This window comes from Excalfactoria chinensis, chromosome 7 (genome assembly GCF_039878825.1).
Source record: "Excalfactoria chinensis isolate bCotChi1 chromosome 7, bCotChi1.hap2, whole genome shotgun sequence".
Lineage (NCBI taxonomy): Eukaryota > Metazoa > Chordata > Aves > Galliformes > Phasianidae > Excalfactoria > Excalfactoria chinensis.
In genome coordinates, this window is record NC_092831.1 from 25,575,113 (window position 1) to 25,594,964 (window position 19,852).

The 19,852-nt window shown below is 43.5% G+C and overlaps 1 long non-coding RNA gene across 2 annotated transcripts in view; it reads left to right on the forward strand.

Annotated features, from left to right (window-relative positions):
• LOC140254647 (uncharacterized) overlaps window positions 1-19,852 on the forward strand; it is a 44,401-nt gene that overhangs the window by 10,965 nt on the left and 13,584 nt on the right. The gene's annotated exons all lie outside the window — the stretch shown is intronic.

Consider the following 19,852-nt stretch of genomic DNA (forward strand, 5'->3'; position numbering starts at 1 on the left):
GCTGTGTCTTTGGCTGTTGTCAGTTGTTTGTGTTGCTGGCCAGTTTTTTAAGGTATATTTCTAACAACTAGAGAAGGAAGCACTTCTGATTGCCATGATTCCTAATTCTGATTTCAGACCAAGTAAGATACCAACTAAATTAGTATCAAATACTTAAAGGCAAGGAGCCTTAGGAGAAGATTTGAGTGTTCTCACTCTCTATGTCCAGCATAAATGGCAAGAGATAAGTACCAGATTTTATTGCCTTATTATATTGCCTTATCAGTTACAAAGTGATTGTGCTCTGCTGCAGTTTTCTTCACGTGTAGGCAAAGTTTAGGCCAAAAAAAAATCATCTAATTACTGTGATTACAAACTGAGATACAGTACAGGTCTACATACAGCTATAGTAACTGAGATTTCAGCAACTGCTTCCTTACGTTATCTCAAATGCGAACAAATACAGTGAAACTTAGTCTGAGCGCTCTGCTTTTGGTAGAAGCAGTACTGAAAATGTGAAAGGAGGATCTAGTAGGAACAAGTGAGGAAAGTTTTGCTTTGTTAGGGCTCAGGCGCAGCTAAGAAACTGCTACTACTCTCATGCACCATAACAATTGTTAATTGAGTTGTTCTCCTTTATCTTAACTGGAACCTGTTTTGTCCAGTCTGCTGGGCAGAGTTGCTCAGTTATTGTGGTTTTGCTAGCTGGGAGGTAAGTTGTAGAGGCAGGGTAACTTGAGTGTTGGGATACTGAGTTGTAGAATATCCTGTGTGATGCCATTTTGATGAGGTGGAAGCATGACCTACTAAAACAGTAGCCAATTAGCTGGAAAGCTTGAAGTCCAGCTGCTGTCAGAAAGCTTTTTGTTAGGAAGCAGGCAGTGTAACTGAAGATAACCTGGGGAGCATGGGTGGTGGTGCTGTGCTCTGGTCACTGACTCATAGGTAGATATTACCTTGGTGCACATGCACCCTGCTTTTATTAGACATGCAATGTGGACACTAGCCAAAGGTGCTTCTTGTCTGACCGAATCCAAAGGATCAGTGACTCACTTCTTTCCATGCTGCTGTTTCATGTCACCTCTGTCTACCTGTGTGCAATCTGTGAGCTAATGGAATGAGATCTAGGTAATGTGAGAACAGCACTGCTGTTTTGGGAAGGCTGATTCTTCCACACAACTCCTGTTATGTGCGCTTTTGGGGAGTTTTATCCTTCAGTGGGATGTATGAGCAACATAACAGGGATTTGCTGACAAATGGACTTCTCTTCAGGATCCTGCCTGATCCACTAAATTGATTCTAGCCAGCTTAAGTTGTTGGTAGGAAAACAAAAAAACAAATTGTTTTGATTGGACTCGATTTATTTTAACTGGTGTTTTTTGTGGGCTCTAGGAGTGCATCCTTGCTTTTCAGTTCCATGTTCTGAATAATATGCTGAAGTTATCAGTGCATGTGAATTTCTGGAGGCAGGGTGGATTCCTGGCCGCAATGGGAACAGAGCTAAGAGCCAGGAATTCTGAGTTGGTCTTTTTGTTATTACTAGAGTGTGCTGCAGCCTTTAGCATAGCAGTGCTGTTCCCTAATTCTGTTCCTCTCTGGGAACTGGAGGTAATTCTGGTGCCTACTATTTGCCAGAACATGGAGGATTGCTTTGAGATCTATGCGGCTTCTTGCAAAATGTAAAGGAATCCATCTGTTGAATATTATGGGTTTGTTAAATTTATTGAGCACGTTGGGACTGTTGGATGAGAGGCCTTATATAAATGATACTTAATTATTGTTATTACTACAGAAGGGCTAGCACAAAAGCAGTTTATCTGGGAATTCATGTAGCAAAGGTCTAGAGCCTACTGCCAACATCTGCTACCACTTAGAACTTCAGCCTGCTTACAGCGTGAGCCACTCTAGCTTGGAGACACACAAAGGAGTTGTTCCAGATTGCTGAGTTGCAGCAGTCCCTCAGTCAGACTGTGTGTATGCTGGGCAGATTCTCTAACCTCACCCTGTAGGTAATACTCTGCCCTGGTACCTCTGTCATGGGGATCTCTTGATATTTGATGTATCTCTTGATATTTGTCTTTGAAGCAGGTCTGCTTCAAACATTGCTGTTTTCCTCCTCAGAGCTGAACAGAAACCTGTACTGATGTTTTTCGTTCGTGACCTCAAGTGTACTCACAAGCATGGGCAAGACTAGAGCACAGTGCAGACTTTCCAAGGCAGGTAGCAAAGCTTTTCTACTGGCTTCAAGCCCTAGCAGCTTCTTCCAGATGATGGGCTTCAGCGTGTAGGAAAAATCCATTAGTGTGTGTTGTTTGGCTCTGCATGCACCATCTGCCTTGCTTCTGGTGTGGTGAGGAGGTAAGGAGAAACTTAACCCTTGGCTTGAAGAGAAATTGGTAACCTTGCAACACCTGTACTGTGAGGTGTGAACCCAGTGCCTCCTGAAGAGATGAAACCTGCTCCTGAACCTGTTTGCCAATTACGATGTGGCAGTCTTGGGCCGGTTTCCTGACTATGTAACTGATACTATGATGAGTTTACTGACAAGTTTGCTTTCTTGTAGACCTTTCTGAGGGCTAGGAATAGGGCAGGGCTAAGGATTTTATTGTAGTGGTGCTACTTGTGTACGTGTTGGGACCAGATAAACTGTCAGCCAGCTTGTAGTTGTGAGTAAAGCTGTTCTGAGTAGCAGACTAGGTAAATGATGGGTAGGTTTTGCATGGTGAGTGAGCTAACTTTTTTAAGTGTAACTTAGCAAATCCAGAAGTAATTTCAGCTAAAAACAAAACTCCATACTGAAGAGATGCTCTTTTTGAACTGTTGAGATGATACTGGAATATGGTAGCTTTCAGATCTTTGACAGCTTTTTGTGTGTTTTTAATATGAATAGGACCAGGAAGAAAGATAGTTTCCTACAGAAAGATAGAGGCCAGAATATCAGCTGTGCGAGTAGCCCTTCTGAGGTGCACAAGAAGACTGAGAAGGAGGGGTTTGCCCTGTCATGGACTTCCTAATCACAAGAGGAGGAGAAGGAGGGGCTCCACCTCCATCCCTCTTTGGTTTCAGCCAGACTAGAATTCCCTAGAACACTTACAGCAGACGGATCTGAATGATCTTTTCTAGTCACAATAGCATTTTGACTGTTTTGTACATAAATACTCCACACTTTATAATTATTCAAGCACTTTACTCTCAGTAAATGGCTCTCAGTAGATGGCTCAGGACTCTGGTGCTTGTTTGATCTCTTACGTTGCAAAAGCTGTTCAGCCACAGTTCTCCACTCCGTACAAGAGAGCCTTGCAGGGGTAAGGGATAGTGAGGATTAACTGGTTCCCAGATAACATCACGGAGTCACAAGCTGTGATGTCCACAGATTGATCCATGAGTTCTAGTTTTGAATGTGAGTGTGACATCTTCTGTGTGCTGGACCATAAGAGAATGTGGTAGGGGAAATGTTGATTTGGGCATAGAAGCTCAATCCTTTTGTCAGTGGCATGGTAGAATGGAACTTCGTATTTGTGCATCGATGCAATCTCTTATTTTTGCAAAAATCTTGCTGCTTTTTAGGGAAAAATACGTATTTCCTTCCAAAGGCAGGTAAAAGAAGATTGCACTTTATGACTTGTAGTCAGTCCTCAAAGACATACACAGACATTTCAAACTGCATTTAGTGCGTAGCACATTTCCAGTTCCGGCTGCTTGGTTTCACTGCTCTGATCTGCCCTACCTGGCTACTGATGGGATAATATCTTCAGTTAATAAGGAACTTATTTTCTTCCTAGTATTCCTGAAGTTTCCCTTTAAGAGCAGTTAAAGTTGGCTTCTGATCTTTCAACTTTGACATTAGCTTTGATACTTCTGTAGCCAAAGCCTTAAGCACTGTTAGTCTCTAGTGCTTTAGAAACCCCAAGTCAGAGTTTTGAAGAATGAAATGAAAACAATTTCTTTCTACATCTCGTGTTTCTAAATCATACATGTTCATTCATGTTACCAAGGCCTTCCTGAAGCTGATTTTTCTCACAAGATGACTGCAGGATTTTGAATAAAAATCTTAGGTACTGCAAAAGTTGGTGTTGATGGTGTGTGGGGGTGTTATTTATTTTCTGTACCAGTTCCAATATTTGACGATAGTGGATGTTTCTTAGGAGCTGATGGAAAATATAGATATCATCCTCAAGTTGTGTACACAAATCAATGTAGCCAGGTTGAAGTTCAGGCTGATTGGACAGCCCTGCTCAGGGCTTCCTTGTGCTTAAAATTGAGGTTGTATCTAGAATACACGTGGAGTCCTTACTGCATCCTGTAGCAGTGGAAGTGAGCTCAAAACACATAACGTAAACCACTGTGCTTGGGAAAGACCATTACAAGTTTCATGCTGATGGCGTGCACTGTTATGGTTGCCCATGATGTATTACAGAGACAAGTCCTTTACTGCTATAACCCAGTTTGCACTCTAGCTTTTTCATAGCTGAGGTCTCAGATACAGCTAATGCTGAATTTATTCCTCAGGCCTGTTGAGAAGATCTGTATTGGGTATTTTACTTGGAGTAAGAGAAAGCCTGATTCTTTTGGATTTTGCCTTTTTGGATCAGTGACTGAGTGAATTCTTTGTCTTCTCTCACAGTAGTTTCAGGAAATGTTGTTTTGTTCCTGGTGATGCTCCATCAGGGTTGCTTTGAGAAGGCTCTCTAACTGGCACTCAGCTCAGCCTTGGCAATTGCTCCAGAAACACTTCTGCCAAATACTTCGCCGCTGAGTTACTGCTCCTGGGCTCCAACTGTTTGTTCTTCTCGAGGTGTGGAACTGCTGGGGAAGGGAAGCATTTTGGTGAATCATAACTCCCATGCTCTTGCATCCCACTATTTTCCAGCAAAAAATGCTTTCACCTTCACTCAACACCAGATACAACCCTTACTCACAGGGTCTTTTTCAATCTGTCTTGCAGGCTGTATTGTGTAAAGGTGATCAGGTTCTGGGGCTTCTCTGGAAAGGCAGATGATTGACCCGAAGCAAGAAAAACATCTGCCTGTATCAGACACTCAGTTTACTTTAACTTCTGTTCTCTTGTATTACTGCTGCCAGTTGCTATCACCAATACAGAAGGGATAACGGATGAGTTACCCTGTGATTAGGCTCGACGAACATCTTACAGCTTAACAAGAAGCAACTTCAATTAAAGCAGGCGATCTGAGAAGCATTCTCAGCTCTGCTGGCTTTCAGTGGGACTGTGCTAATCTTTCATCAGGTATATATTTAGTACTAGGCCAGAAATATTTCCTTTGGGTCTTTATCTGTGGATTGGCAGACATATGTATGGCCTATTTTAAGTGCTTTAAAATATGCGCTAAAACTCTGAAGTAGCTTGATTTTCATATTCGTGTATATTGATGCCAAAACAGGACCCATCTAATTGGTCATCTATACACTTAGGGACTATAAAAATCATATTCACTGAATCAGGTTGTGTGGTTTGTGCTACTGCTCTAAGTGATTAAAATCTACATTTTTTTGCTGATGGCGTGCGGTGCTTCCTGGCTCTGGATAAAGCTGACCACCAGAAGCAAGGCTGTATAGTGTGCAGTAAAGCAAGCAGGCTTCTTCTGTGTCTCTTTGGAGATTGAGGGGAATGAAGCGGTTGCTGTTTTTACCACTGAGATATAAGATAGCATATAAAATCCAGGGTGGAAGTCAGCACGTGTGGACGAGCACAGTCTGGAAACGCCAAGCCTGAAGCTACAAAAATGGATCTGAACTCTTCTGCTGGATCAGACATGGAGCGGGTTCTGTATCAGAATGTGGCACCAGTCTGAACCCTGGTCTTGCATGGGATGGAAGCTTATCCTCAGGAAACAGGGATTATTTGAGCTCTGTGTGTAAGAAAAAAAGACAGGTAATGATGTCTGTCTCAGCACGCTGTTTCAATGACTATGATGAGCATGGAAGATTTTGGGACCTTATGTTAGTGGAGCTTGGGAAGGAAGGAAATGCTTTCTTGCTGATGTGAAGTGGTGAGGAAGAAAAGCTATTGTGATATCAGTCCCGAAGCTGTGTCTCTTTCACTTCTTCAACCATAGAGATGAGTGGTGTTCTTGCCACAGTCCTCTTTTTTTCTCATATCCATTAAATTGGGGTGATCTGCTTGCTTGTTAGTCTTCCTAGATGTGATGGGAGGCTTTTTTCCCCATGCTTGGGGTTGATATTTGGATACCCAGTTAAACATATGAGTGTTAACTGACCAAATCCCATTAGGTGTGTCTTGTCCTCAAATGGGTTCCCAAGGCTGAATTTGCTTGCTAAAATTAGTGCTGTTCAAATATGAATTGTGGCTTTTTAGTGCAGCTGATGACGCTGAAGGTAGGAGAGGCTGGAGATGGCTCATGCTTTTGCAGGGGGTAATGCCAGGCAGGAGTTTGTCACCAAGTGACTGATACTACTGCCTCCACCCTGCTCCCCTCCCTCAAGCTAAAGCTTTCCATGGAAATTAGCTGTGTTGGCTCTGGCTCAGGCTTCAGGTTATTTATGGGAAACTTAGCAACGTTCTTGTATTTCTGTTCACTTTCAGGTCTTTAATAAAGCACAGCAGTGAGCCAAATCCTGTCAACTTAGTCTGGTTAACATGGTCTTCCAGCAACTGATGGGTAAAACGTTGGCCTTGGCCCTCCAGATTGTGGTTGTTTTCTTAATGAGCATGCCTAGTATTCTCCAAAGGTGTTCATCTTACAGAAGAGGAGTGACTCAGCTATATCAACACCTGAACTGCTTTATGAAGTTGTCTGTCTCTTCACTAGCCATGTGTAGAGCTTGAGCATACTAAGAATGGAGCTCAATGTGTGTGGTTAGCCGAGCTGAATCTTGGCCGTGGTCAGAGGCATCTTCTTCTTGCTTAGTCATTGAGTCATCAAGTTTGGTGCTAAGCACTAGGAGCGTTTCTTTTAGCATTTGGGATTAGAAAACAAAATCTCAAGACACTTATTTCTTTGGGACTGAGATGCAGGGAGCTCTAGAATGTTGTTTTTCTCAGCTGCAGAGTAACTTCATTTCATTCACAGCTTTATTCATTATCAGCCGGAATCGGATCCCAAGAACTTGCACAAGTTCACACAGTATCTGTCACAGAGGTTGAAATAAACCCAGTGTCTCATGAGACACAGGCTTTGTACTTGTGAGACGGTTGTTGAGGTGTTTTGCAACCTCTTCTTGAATGAAAAGACCAGACGGGAGCTTGGAGAGAGTTTTCCCTTCTGAAAGAATTGAGGGGAGGTTGACTCCTTCCAATAGGAAGGAGAACTGCTTCTGTTCTAAAGTCCATAAATTGCAAAGAGACGAAGCTGAACAGTATGTACAGATCAGAAATGTAACTTTGCTCAAGAATTAAAGACTCAGGAAGGACTGAGTCACAGCCTTGGCAATGGCCTGGAACATACAGCAAGTACTTATGTTGGGTGTGGGATGTAATGCTGCTACTTCCATTGCAGTAAAAGCTTTGAGTCTGTCCAGTGGTGATTGCTGGAGGCTTCCTGGGAGCAGGGAAGCTCAGGAAAGCCATGGGGGGGGGGTGATGTGCTGTGGGGTTTCCCATACCAAATCAACAGCCACTGTCCTAGATCCCTATGCCTGCTCTGCTCCATGGCCTGATGTGCCCCACTACTCCCAGGCAAAGTCATACAGTGTAGGTACTTGGATTGGAAAGCAGGAGACATGCTGTTATTTATCTGGGAAACAGAGGTGCAAACTGTTTTTTTCCTTTGCAGCGTCTGGGTGGGGAAGAGGTTCTTTTTTAAGTGGGAATGAGCAAAGATGAGCTGTAATTCTTAATCCGTGTGGAAACTGAGGGGTTACAAATCACACCTCGAATGAAAAAAAAAGGAAGAGTATGTTGTTGGATCTGTTGAGGACATGGCTATTTTTTTGTTTTCAGTTTAGTTTCAACAGCTGAACTTGGAAAAAAATCTGTAGAAGAAAGAAACATTGTTTTACATAAAGCCACAGCAGGCTCTCAGCTTGGAACTTTTCCCTTGAAAAATGAAGAAATTGGGAACTTAAAGCTCATCTGGAATAACCCTTTCCTATGAATACTTTCATGAGATCTCCACTCCCCTCTTTTGCTAAAGTGCTCCTAAATAACTTTTAAGCCTTCAAAGAAGGTCTCCTGCCTTCAAAGCAAATGTTATTTGAGCAATATCTTCAGTGATGTGTTGTTTCTCTTAGGGAGCACCTGAAGCTGGAGTCAGCTGGGTGTTACTATACGTGAGACTGAAGAGACCAGCATGCTGAAGACGGAGTGCTTTGTTTTAATTCCCTTGCCTAATTTCTGGCTATAGGCATGACATTTTAACCATGCTTTGAATGCTCTTGGGTCATAGCTTGATCAAGCTTTACTATCCCTGGCCTTCAGGTACTGGAGTTATTTAGGACCATTGTGTGGAAATGTTGCTGGCTGGAGCAAGGCAGAGCATCCAATGCAAGTTTCTGCTGTGTCTTGCCCTCGGGGAGCAGTCTTTTTCTGTTAATTAATTGAGGAGAAATTCTGGCTGCTTGCCCTTGATCCCTAGAGCAGCATGATGTGATGTTCACTCTGTGAAATCCTAGCTTGCTGAAGTGGTAAAAACAACCCTGTTGACATCCAGTGTTTCACCTGCAGCCCCCCGCTGACTGAGCATGACATTTCTGTACCAGCCTCTGTTTGTTTGTTGAAAGCAAAGCCACAAGGCAGGCATTTGGCACTATGCCTCCTAGGTAACAGCATGGACTGTGATTCTTGAAAGCTGCTCCATGCACAGGAAAGAATTTGATATTGTACAAACAAGACGGCTGCATACTGTTATGGTTAACTTACATGCTCTGCTTCCCAGTGAATACGTTATTCAGCTGAGATGCATCCCTCTTGGTTTGCATGCCAGCAGTGCTCAGCTGACATCATGGTTGTACAAAGGTAACATCAAATAGGAGCTACATTAACCAGTTCATTTCTTTTTTCTTCTAATATTTCACTTTGTCATCTTCAACGTGCTGTTTTGTAGAGAATATTTTCCCTGAAGCCTGCTGGGATGTTATTTTTGCACATTAGTTGAAGGCAGAGAGCAAGTCTGTGAGGTGGTGCTGGGGATGCTGGGCTTATGGCTGTGAGGCTAAACCAGGCTGCCATCATCTGTAACTTTCCATCAGATCACCATTGCACAAGAAGTAGACACAGAATCCAGTGTGGAGCTTCTCATGCTATGAGACCTCTGTGGTCACATGGTTGAGATGACTAAAGATGCCTGATGAATTGATCCCATTGAAGGAAGGTCCTTCACCTGAGGGTGGCTGGGCACTGTGACAGCCTTCCCAGGGCAGTGGCCATGGCTCTGGAATTCAAGAAGCGTCTGGACAATGCTCTCAGGCATTCAGTCTGCTTTTAGGGCGGTGCTGTGTGAAGCCAGGAGCTGGACTGTGATCCCTATGGGTCCCTTCCAACTTGGGGGTTCTGAACTGGGCAGGGTTCTGGACCGACAGTGGATTAAAACAATAATAACTAAAGAATGCCTCTAAACCTCTCTGGTTTGGCTTATGGAGACGTTCCTTTTCTGTCTTCCTTAAAATCAGAGTGGAAACTTATTTGCCAGGCCTCCTACTCAAATGTTTCCACTGACTGCTAGGTTAGGGAATTGAGGGTCCTGACGTTATTCCTCAGAGCTCTCCTAGGTGTCCAAGCCAAGAGAGCTGAAGGTACTTCAAGAGCAAACTGTCTCCCAAGTGTGATAAGATACAAGGTATGAATCCCAGGAGAACTGAGTAATGTTTCTTCAGTGGGAAATCAATTCTATTAAATATTCCATTTATCTACCTCTAAAATACTGAAACGGTTACCTCCAGGTATGCATTTATAGTTTTACTGCTTGATATCCTTGGATGGGAGAGGGGATAAAGATGCAGGTCTAAACAAATGGAAAGGTCTTAGGGTCAGTGTTTGAATCTACTCCTAAAAGGTGACATGTAGGGTTGTTCTAAGAAGATCAAGGGAGGTTTTTTACAGTATGACTGAATTCATCTTTTGTGTTTGGTTTTTTTCAAGTGTCTTGTTGAACTGCCATGCTCACTGTTGCTTTAAAAATGGATGTACTGCTTCCCTTTTTGTGCATTGGTCTAAATGCTAGAGCCTTAACCGCAAGCCTTGTTTTAATTAGGTCTACTCCAAACAGCAGATGTACACACATGCCATAAGGAATCTTGGACTGCCAAAGATGCCATCAAATGATTGAAAAGGGAGATTTACCAACCAGTAAAGCCTGTTATTAGGGGGTTATTAACGAAAGGCTTGCAAACAAAATACAGTTGTACCCCCTTCCTTCCCTGTGGTTGAGGTTATTTTTTTAGAAGCTCCTCTTTTTTTTTTTTTTCTTCTTAGACTTCACATGAAGATAAATACCATAGCGTTCCTCCAAAGGAAGTGCCTGAAAAATCAGTCAGCATCAGATGGGTCAGTTCTTTCAGACCTGTAGGTTTTGCAATAGCTCCTGTCATGTGTCTGTCCACCCCTGCCATTTTGCACAGATGTGGTGAATTTCAGCCTGCTCCTAATTAGCACCAGGCCTGGTGAGAAGCTGTGGTGAAGGAATTCAGGAGTACAGGGACAGAGACAGATAATTCATGCTGTTATTTGGTTTTGGCTAGCTAAGAAAAAAATTTCACAGAGCTGGAAAATATGACTTGGCACTTAAGGGTTTCATTCAACAAATGGAGGTGAATAGCGGGGAGATAGGAACTAGTCTGCCTTGCTGGCTTTTGGGCCACGTAACCAGCAGTTTGCCTTTTCTGTTGTCTTTGTCTGCCTTGCTGGATATTAAGGCTTTGGTGTGCTGAGCACTGAGCTGACAATGTGAGAGCAGTGACCCTCGCGGCTTTACTGTGTTTTGCTGCTGGGAAGTCCCAGCTTTCTGTAGAGCATCACTGCTGTCTATCCTTCCCCAGCAGCTTCAGCTCTTTATTCTAAAGCAATTGGTGTTATTTCCTGGAGAATCAGCAAGTTGGTGAAGCCTGGTGTGTGTGTTCTAGAGAACTCTTTGTACCTTGGGCTGAATATGGCAGTTCCTGAAGAGCAGGCATTCTGTTTCATGTCATGTTTGCCATAGAAGGAGCTGGGAGCACAGTGCTTTCTTAACTCACTGAAGATTTTGCTCCTGTGAGCATCAGGTTCTACATCAAAGAGCAAGCGAAATGTAAAGGTAAGAAGTGTCAGTAGAAGGCAGAAGGATAGAGAAGTTCTGAGAGAGGAGCTGCTTTTTCCCTAAGCCCCTTCCATCAAGGAAGTTGCAACGTGAAAAAGAGCCCACATCTCACAAGGGTCCACCTGTATCCTTGCTAGCTCAGTATGAGTTACAAGGTCACCCTAGAACCCCTTGCCTGTGGTGTTTATTATCTATTTTGAAACAGCAGGACCAAGGTCAAATCCTCTTTGCTTGCTGTTGCTGTGGGAAAGGGCAGGTCTTGCTGTGCAGTGCTGACTGTGCAAGAGTGAGGTGATGCTCTCTTCCAAGCTGGTGGATTGCAGGAAGGTTGGAGTTGTTTGGCAGCTGCCTGTGGCCTGCAAGAGGTACTCAAAGAAGAAAGGCATAGAGGGATCAGCGTGGAGAAGAGAAAAGGCAAGGCCAAAGTACCTGGGGTGGAGGAAGCACGGCGTTCTCCATTAAGATCTAGCTCACTTTTTCAGCATCAGGCCCTGCAGCTCCCAGTACAGTTTATGGTCTGATGCTGACCATGAGCTCAGACAGCTGGTAGAAAATGGATGATGCAGAAACAGCATAATTGGGGTTGGAAGAAGTAAAAGGCTTGGCTGCTTCCAGAGCAAATGTTTCCGGGAATTGCTGTGGAAAAAAACTCAGCTGGAGTTTGAGTGCAGCTGGGAGCAGAGACCATGCCAGTTCTTCCCTCTTAACTCTCACTGCAGAGGAAAGCAAGGGAATGCATTTAATGGGATTTTCACACAATGCAATTACATCTTTGGTAAAGCAGATGTCTTGCATGATGTCTTGCATCCTATGCAGATTGCCCCTCAGGGCGGCATTCTGATTGCTCTCTGTGCAATCCAGATGCAGTTTTCTCTAAATGAACACCTTTGGTCCAGGGAAACTAAGGACCTGAGCAGCTGCTCTAATGAATGGGGCACCAGTCTGTTGTGGCACAGGACAGATTAGATAAGGACCTGCATGGGAGCAATGAGAAATTCACCCCAAATGTGGGGAAACATGGGAATACATAAGATTTGCTGTTAGTGCCCCTGCTGCCAAGTACTTCCAGCACTTCTCAGCCAGCATGTATGTGCCATGTCACCAGAGCTGTTCATCTTCTACAAATACCTGCAAAACTTCCTCCTACGTGTTGTCAAGCTGGCAACCGTAGAATACTGTGTTCACCAGCAAGTAGCTTGCAATGCCTAGGCTACAAGCCGAACACAAAACTGAGATCCTCAAGTCCTTCTGCTTGGGAGCTGCCTCCCTTCAGAAATGTGAGCAGACTGCGATGCTTCTCATACTGTACCCTTAGAGTTCTTGCATCTGGTGTCACGTGGCTGCTTAGGAAAGGAGTCTGTTTAAGCATCTGGATGCAGCTGCAGCAGAAGAGGCTCCAAACCCCAATAGTCTGGACCCAATAAGGCAACCTCAGAGCACAGGATTTACCTTTATTGCCAATGGTCTCCACCAGAGGCCCTGCTGGAGAAGGCAGCATCTTCCCTGCAAAGATGGAGGCAGGACTTTTGCACAGTAGATGTACTTCCTTCAGGCTGATATTCTCTGTGCCCAATTGACTGGGAGAACTCAACCTTGCACTTCCAGTATATGCATGTTTAAGATGCATGCTGGGGCTTTTGACCGGTGCAGGAAACAGGGAATATCTGTCTGACATAGTGGAGGATGGAGGCAGACAGATCATGGTTTGCAAATGACTTCCTGCTTGCTTATTCTTGAGTTAACTTAACTGGAGGTGTTGCTGTTTTCTGAACAGAGCAGGAGAGATGAGAGTGCAGCCTGTGTCCTCTGAGTGATGAGATGGGGCAATGCTTCAGCAAATGGCCTTCACCCATTCTTAATTGTGTAAGGTGAGCAGGGCAGCTGTGCTTTAGTTTCCTATCTCAACCCGTCCTACACTTACTTTGAAAACTTTCTTATGTTGAATGCTTGCGGTCTGCTTATAAAACTGTGCCACCTTGGGTAACACTATAACGAGTGAAGCAGCTTGGATGGAATTGCTCTGTATAAGAATGGCAGAAGACTGGTGTAGAAGGAAGTAACTGAGCCGTTAAGGACAAAGATAAATAGATCAGCAGGGATTCACAGTTTTATATTGCAGTCCTGTGTAAAAAGAGAAAAACAGCAATGGAGAACGTATGATTTGGTCAGTTTTTTTTCCCCCAGACGTGGTTCTTTAAGAAGTATTATTTGAAAACCTCTAGAGTCAACAAGTAAAAACAGAAAACAAACCCAAATTGATATCTTTTTATTTGCATCTGATTATCTGACTGCTTTGGTAAAAGTAAGTCTATATCTGGTTTGGTTAGAATAAGCATTTCCCACTGGAATAAGGACAAATAGAACATTTTGACCCATCCTAGCAGCTCTGTCCCACTCTCAATTGTATGTAGTAGATTGTAAAAGTAATCTTCTTTAAGAGTTCAGACTATTAGAAACATCTGCTTTCCTCTGTATCATGAAACACTGCAGCGTTTGGAAATGGAGCCGCCATAGAACATGGGCTCAGCTTAAACTGTGGGATTTTAATTATGGTGTGGATATATTATTCAGTCCTATGTAATGCAATTTGGTGATGCCACGGTAATCTCTTTTCCGTAGTTGGAACTGCGCCGTATTTGCTGTGTGTGGCCAAACATCAAATGCATCTGAATAAGCAGAATAATCGTTCCCAGACTAAACAGATTTCGAATTTGTTTAAGGCATTGAGTGAGGTTAATGACTGGGAGATGTCTCTTCTGTTCTGTTAAGGTGCTGTGATGTGTCACTGCCAATGCTGATGTCTGTTCAGGTCTAAAAGTTCCAAATCCCCTGAGCTGTACTGAAGTATTCCTTTGAGCGTGGTAACTGTTGGCTGAGGGCATTCTGTCATACTCTGAGCATCTACAAGCATTAATAGTTCTGTCTTTGCAGTGGCCTCTGGAGCAAAAGGTTGTATTCTTTATCGTTCTCTTTCACATGGGTAAGCTGGATTATGAGTAGACAATAATCCTGGTCTGTTTGACTTGGAATGACTTGGGAGAAGCTGGTGATGGAAGCAGAGCAAAGCAGGGATTTGGCAATAGTTGAGTTCGCTACAAGATCCTTGATTCTTTAGCAAAGCCATTTGGTGATTAATGGTCAAGGAGGAAGTCATTTTATTCTGACAATGCACTCCTCACTTCTTGATTTCTGTGCCTTTTCTATTTGCTTCTCCAAATTGCCAACTTGGGAGTGTCTACAATTACAGTTTTGGAGATGGAGCAGCAAGTGCTGAAGTGTGTATGAACAGCACATACTCTACGTGGGACCTTGCTCATTGTTTCTCTTAATGGTATGTCTAGACCAAAGGTATTGAGGATGCCTGTGCTTGTAGGGTCTCATGCAGATGCTCCTCACTGACATAGCAGCATTGCTTCTGTACATCCTGGCCCAGAGATGTGATGCTTGGCAAAAGCTCTGCTCTCAGTATGGAACAGGGGTACAAAAGTATGGCCTGCCCGCCTACATACATGCTTTTTTGCTAATTTGACTGTTTTCTTGCTGGCTACATTTCTGGTGGTTCTGGAAAGAGTTTATAATGCATCTGTGGTCCTTAAAGATTGCCTGGCTTCCTGTTTCTCTAGAGCTAGGGGTGTTATTAAATATAGCCTCCCACCAAATTCCAGTGACTAATCGCACACAGGCCTTAGTCCCAAACCAGCTGTGACTCAGATACCAAGGAGCCTCTGTGAGTAATGCTGCAGGAAGGGCCAACACGCTTCTTTCCTAGTCTTTCACAGGCAGTGGGAATGCTGAATAAGAGCGGACCAAATAGCATTTATGGTCCTTCAGCCAAAAAGAAAAAAAGTGGAAGGTACCCACAGTCTCTAGATGTTGTCCATTGCTAACGCTGAGCTTTCAGATGGTCCCAGATGAAGCACAGTGAGTGTGCTGAGTGTGGATGCAATAAAGGCCTGGGGCAGACCAGCTTTTCCATGGGCAGACAGCTGGTTGGCAGAGTGGCAGCAGAAGTTTCCACTATGAGAAGGTCCTTGAGTTGAACCAGCCACTCAAGCACATAGCTCCTGGCAGAGGTGAGGCCAGGGTGATGCTGTTTGTTTAAGGTTAGTTGGAACATCCACCTGGAGCGGTGCTTTGGATGGGAGTTAAGGGCGAATTCCTGATTATGCTCTTTCCTACCCAGAGATAGTTTTTGTCTTCAGTATCTTCAGCTAGAAAACACTTTCTTCTGAGAAATGTCTTCTGGCTTTTCAGTACTCAAAGTTTCAGAATAGAAAATAATATTAATAATAAACCTTTGTTTTATATTTCAGGATTTTCTTTAAGTAGATGCTGTCTTGAAAGCCTTTAATTTAAGGCCACGGCATTCAGAGCGGAATCTGGTTGTGTAATTTCATGCTATGCTTATGAAGTTACAGAAAGCATCTGGATACAGTGTGAAAACCTTAACCAAAGACTCTTTTTCTAGTGCTACATCCTGGCTTAATTTAAGTGTCAAGACTATATCACTTCATGGGTTGGCAGTTGTGAATGCTAATGGTGAAGTATTCAGTACCTTGTTGGTTCTCTAACAACTGAGTAGCAGCCATTGTGGATATCATACAAATAAACTAGGGAGTAATCTCTGTGCAATGAGAATAGGTCTGTATGTTCAATGTGCATTCCCAAGAACCCTCTCTCTTCTTTATCTCGTTGTAGTCTTCAACTTCGGAAGAATTACAGTCCATAGAGAATTTGAAGAAAACTTCCCTTCTCCTTTCACAGACATCAGAATGGTTGGGCAGACGCTGAACAGCACATCTGTGCAGTCCCAAATGACTCATTTGCCACTGACTCTTAGTTGTTTTAAGTTGCTTCTAAATAGTAAAAGGCAAAAATCAAATGATAGTAATAATATCTGAGATGGCACCTGTTGTGTGTTGTCCCAGTGGATGTCCCCATGGATGAAGAGCTTTACCCTGGCTCTGCTGCTGCTTATCTCTATTGCTGCTAAACCTCCAGTTTATGGAATAATGCAACATGTGGTGTATTAACGAATTGCCCTTGTCATTCACCATTCCCCGGTCTTTCTCTTCTATAAAAATAGTCTTTTTTAACATTTTATTATTCTTTTTAAGCACTGTTTGTAATGTCTGGTATCTGGATCTGTTTATACCTGCTGTGTTATAATCTTGCCCAGCGTGATGTCTTCAGCAGCAACTATGAGTGGATGCCACGAGCCACAGCTCAGGATTGGTATATTTGATACTTTCCCTTTATTTCTTGATAACCCTTATTTTCAGTTCAGGAGCCATTTGGATTAGATGTGATATCTATATATCACAAAGTGTTAAATAGCTGTATTGACAACTACAGCTTGATCATTGTATTGCTTGAGGCGATAATCAGTATGATTTTTATCAGTGATAATTGTGCTTTCTTTATTGCTTGGGTAGGAAAGCACTCTACTGGGAGAAACCATCCCATGAAGCAGCAGCACTGTTGGCCATTTATCTCCAGGTACAGACTGTGTGTATTTCTGGGCTAAATAGGAAAGAAGTAGTTGATTTAGGTTTCTGATTTAGTTCTATTTTCCCAGACAGAAGGGTCACAGCTGCTCAGTCCTCCCCTGTGGGTATTTCCAAGGAAGCCCTTGAAGTGAATTACTTGAAATGATGCAATGAAAAAGGAATGTGATAGCTACAACATGTATTCCTTCCTGCTTGAAATGCCAAAAGAAACTGGAAAAGAAAAAGAGAATGCAAGCAAATATATTGGAGTGTAACCCTAGCTGGATGGTAACTTTGTTCTTTATGTTGGGAAGCTTTCTGCTATCTGCGTGCTTCAGGATTGCCAGCAATATCTTGTGTTCCCTGCATATGTAAGCCATTTACTGCATTCGGCCTGGTGAATGAGCTCCTCAGTAATCAGTAGGGACAGACAGCAATGAGATGGTGTCCATTTACACCAGCTCATCTTTGCATCTGCAGTTAGTCTCTGCTTCTGTTTCTTCTCTGAATCAAGGCTGGAATTGCTAGTCAGCATAGGAGCCAATTAGCAGAATGAAACAGTTGCTTGGAGCAGTTATTTTCCCACTTTGCTGCTAGCATTGGAGAAGGTTGTGTTTTCTGCATTATCCAAGTAGCTCCCAGTTTTGGAGTGTTTCAGGTTCATGCAAATCAGATAAACAACGGTGTCTGTCTTCAGTTGTGCTCTGTGGGGAGAAGAGATCTTCAAACAGAAGAAATACGTTCCTTACAAGATGGGAAGCAACCTGGTATGTCTTCCAAGGATCAGTGCCTGAAACTGAAGCCAGCTGGTGACTGGAGGAGAGTTCCCAATATCCCCAGATTCCCCTCGTTAACCTTGGCTTGAGGGGGAATTGCTGGACTGTTACAAGCGATGAGGACCTGAGTCTCTGGTAACCAGTACCTGTGAAGTTGCTGTGGGAGAATGGCTTGTATCTCAGCTGAAAACAGGTCAGAAACTGGCAGAGCAGGGCCCAGCAGCAGCCCTATGGATGGCCTGGAGGAAAGCAAACCTTGGTTTTGTACTGTTTCCAAGGATTGGCTAGGTCACCTTATCTGTTGATTTATGTATCTCTTGAATAGTCTGCTCATCTGTTTGCATGAGGGGACTAACTGACTTGGAATTAGAGCTGGAAAGTGCTTTTGGAAAAATAGGAGATATGCTGGATGAGGATAGTGCTGTCCCCCAGGCCCGGGTGAAGGAATTGGTTCTTTTTTTTCCATTAAGAGGAGAAATTGATTATATTATTTGGAGAGAGGTATCCCTTGGAAAAAAATATTGTGATTTACTTACAAAACATGCACACAATGTCCTGTTGCTATGATCTCAAGAGAAACAAACAGTTTCCTTGGTCAGAAATCTCCATCTCTTCAGCAAGCTGTGCCCCTAAGGCTCTGTCTGTCTTTCTCCTTATACAGACTTGCCTCCCACTTCTTCCCTTAGGTACTCAAAAGACAAGTTGCCTTGCCTTTAGCTAGGTCTGCAGTTATCGGTGGATCTCACAATTGGTTATTACCATCTTCTAGAGGAACTGTGGTTATATCAGGAGATGTCAGGGTTTTAGAACTGAAATAAAACATTCCTACTGTCTTTTCTTTTTGACTCTTCAGTCTGTGTACTGCACTTTTCACTAGATGGTAGATTCTTCACCCTTTGTTGATTTTTGGATCAACATTAAAGGATAGTCGTAATGAAGGATAATTGGATTAAAAATAGCTTTTGGTAGGATAGCGTGGTTCCTGCTAGCCTTAGTTTCTAAGTTTATAGCTGGAGGACAGGCAGTGCCTAGTGCTAAGGCTGTGGAGGCAAGTAGCTAAGTGTGGAAGACAAGAGGAACATGGCACCAAATAGTGAGAGAGGCTGTCCTACAGCAGGGTTCATAGAATTACTCGGTTGTAAGGGAACTCAAGGATCATGAAGCTCCAACCCCCCGCCACAGGGTTGAGGTAATCTTTCCAGGTAGAACCACATGTGCTATCTGCCGTGCCTCAGAGCACCATCATTACACAACTGATGTTCAGTGAAATGATTGTGTGAGCTGGACTGTGCTCATTTCTGCTCTGTTCTAAGGGCTGATAATGGTGACAAATTCTATGCTGGCCACATGTCTCCTGGGGATTTCTTGACTGTTTATGTAATCCCTTCCTTGCTGGACCAGCTGATCTCCAGCAACATGGGGTTTCCCCTTCCTAGGGCAGCTGCTGTTTGCTCTAGGATTTTTCAGTGTATTCAGGCAGCAACGAGTTTGCTGCTTGCCTGGAAAGCTCAAATCTATTCTGAGCATACAAAGTGTTTGAATGGCACACAGGCAGCCCCCCAGGAGAGCTGGATTTCACTGAGTTGCCAGTAGCCAGCACGGGTCTGTTTGATGCTTCCTGAAATCTTTGACTAACAGAGAAAACCTCTAATGCATTTTGAACTCTGCTTTGGGACAGGAAAGAAGCATAAATCCAAATAATGATGACTATATACCTTTAAATCCCACAAACCATAGGATGCAACTGATTTATATTCTGTGATGTAGATTTCTATTGCGGCCTTGCCTGAGATGCAGTGGAAGGAAATTTGCTTTGCTATCAAAGGTCTGTTATATTTATATCCACTTCTGTCAAATCAAGTGGGAAAACATTTAGGTCCCATTCAACAGGTCACCCCCTGTTGCACCCCAGCCCACCCCCACCATGCCCACTGACTGCATTCCTCAGTGCCTTTCCATGGTTCTGGATCATCTCAAGGAACGGTGACCCTACCACCTTCCTAGGCAGCTTGTTCCAACACCTCACTACTCTTCGGGAGAAGAAATGCTTCCTAATATCCAGCCTGAACCTCTCCCCTGGCGCAACCTGAGGCTGCCAGCTCTTGTCTTGTCAATCAATTACGTGGGAGTCTGACCCCCTCAAAAAGAGGTACAGTCAATTAAAATGGTTCTGTGTCCTCCATATTGCCTGGCTTGGCAAGGTACTGAAGCTTTATTGGGAACTCCATTGAAGCCATCTTTAAGTTCTCCATCTCCTGAATGTATGACTGCAAAGACTGCAGCTGCTGGAGCAGGCAGAATAGAGCTACAGCTCCGTCTGTCTCCTGGCTCTGCATCTCTGTGTGGTAAAAATAGCCATATTTTACATCTATGGGAAGCATTAAGGATGTAATCTCTTTGG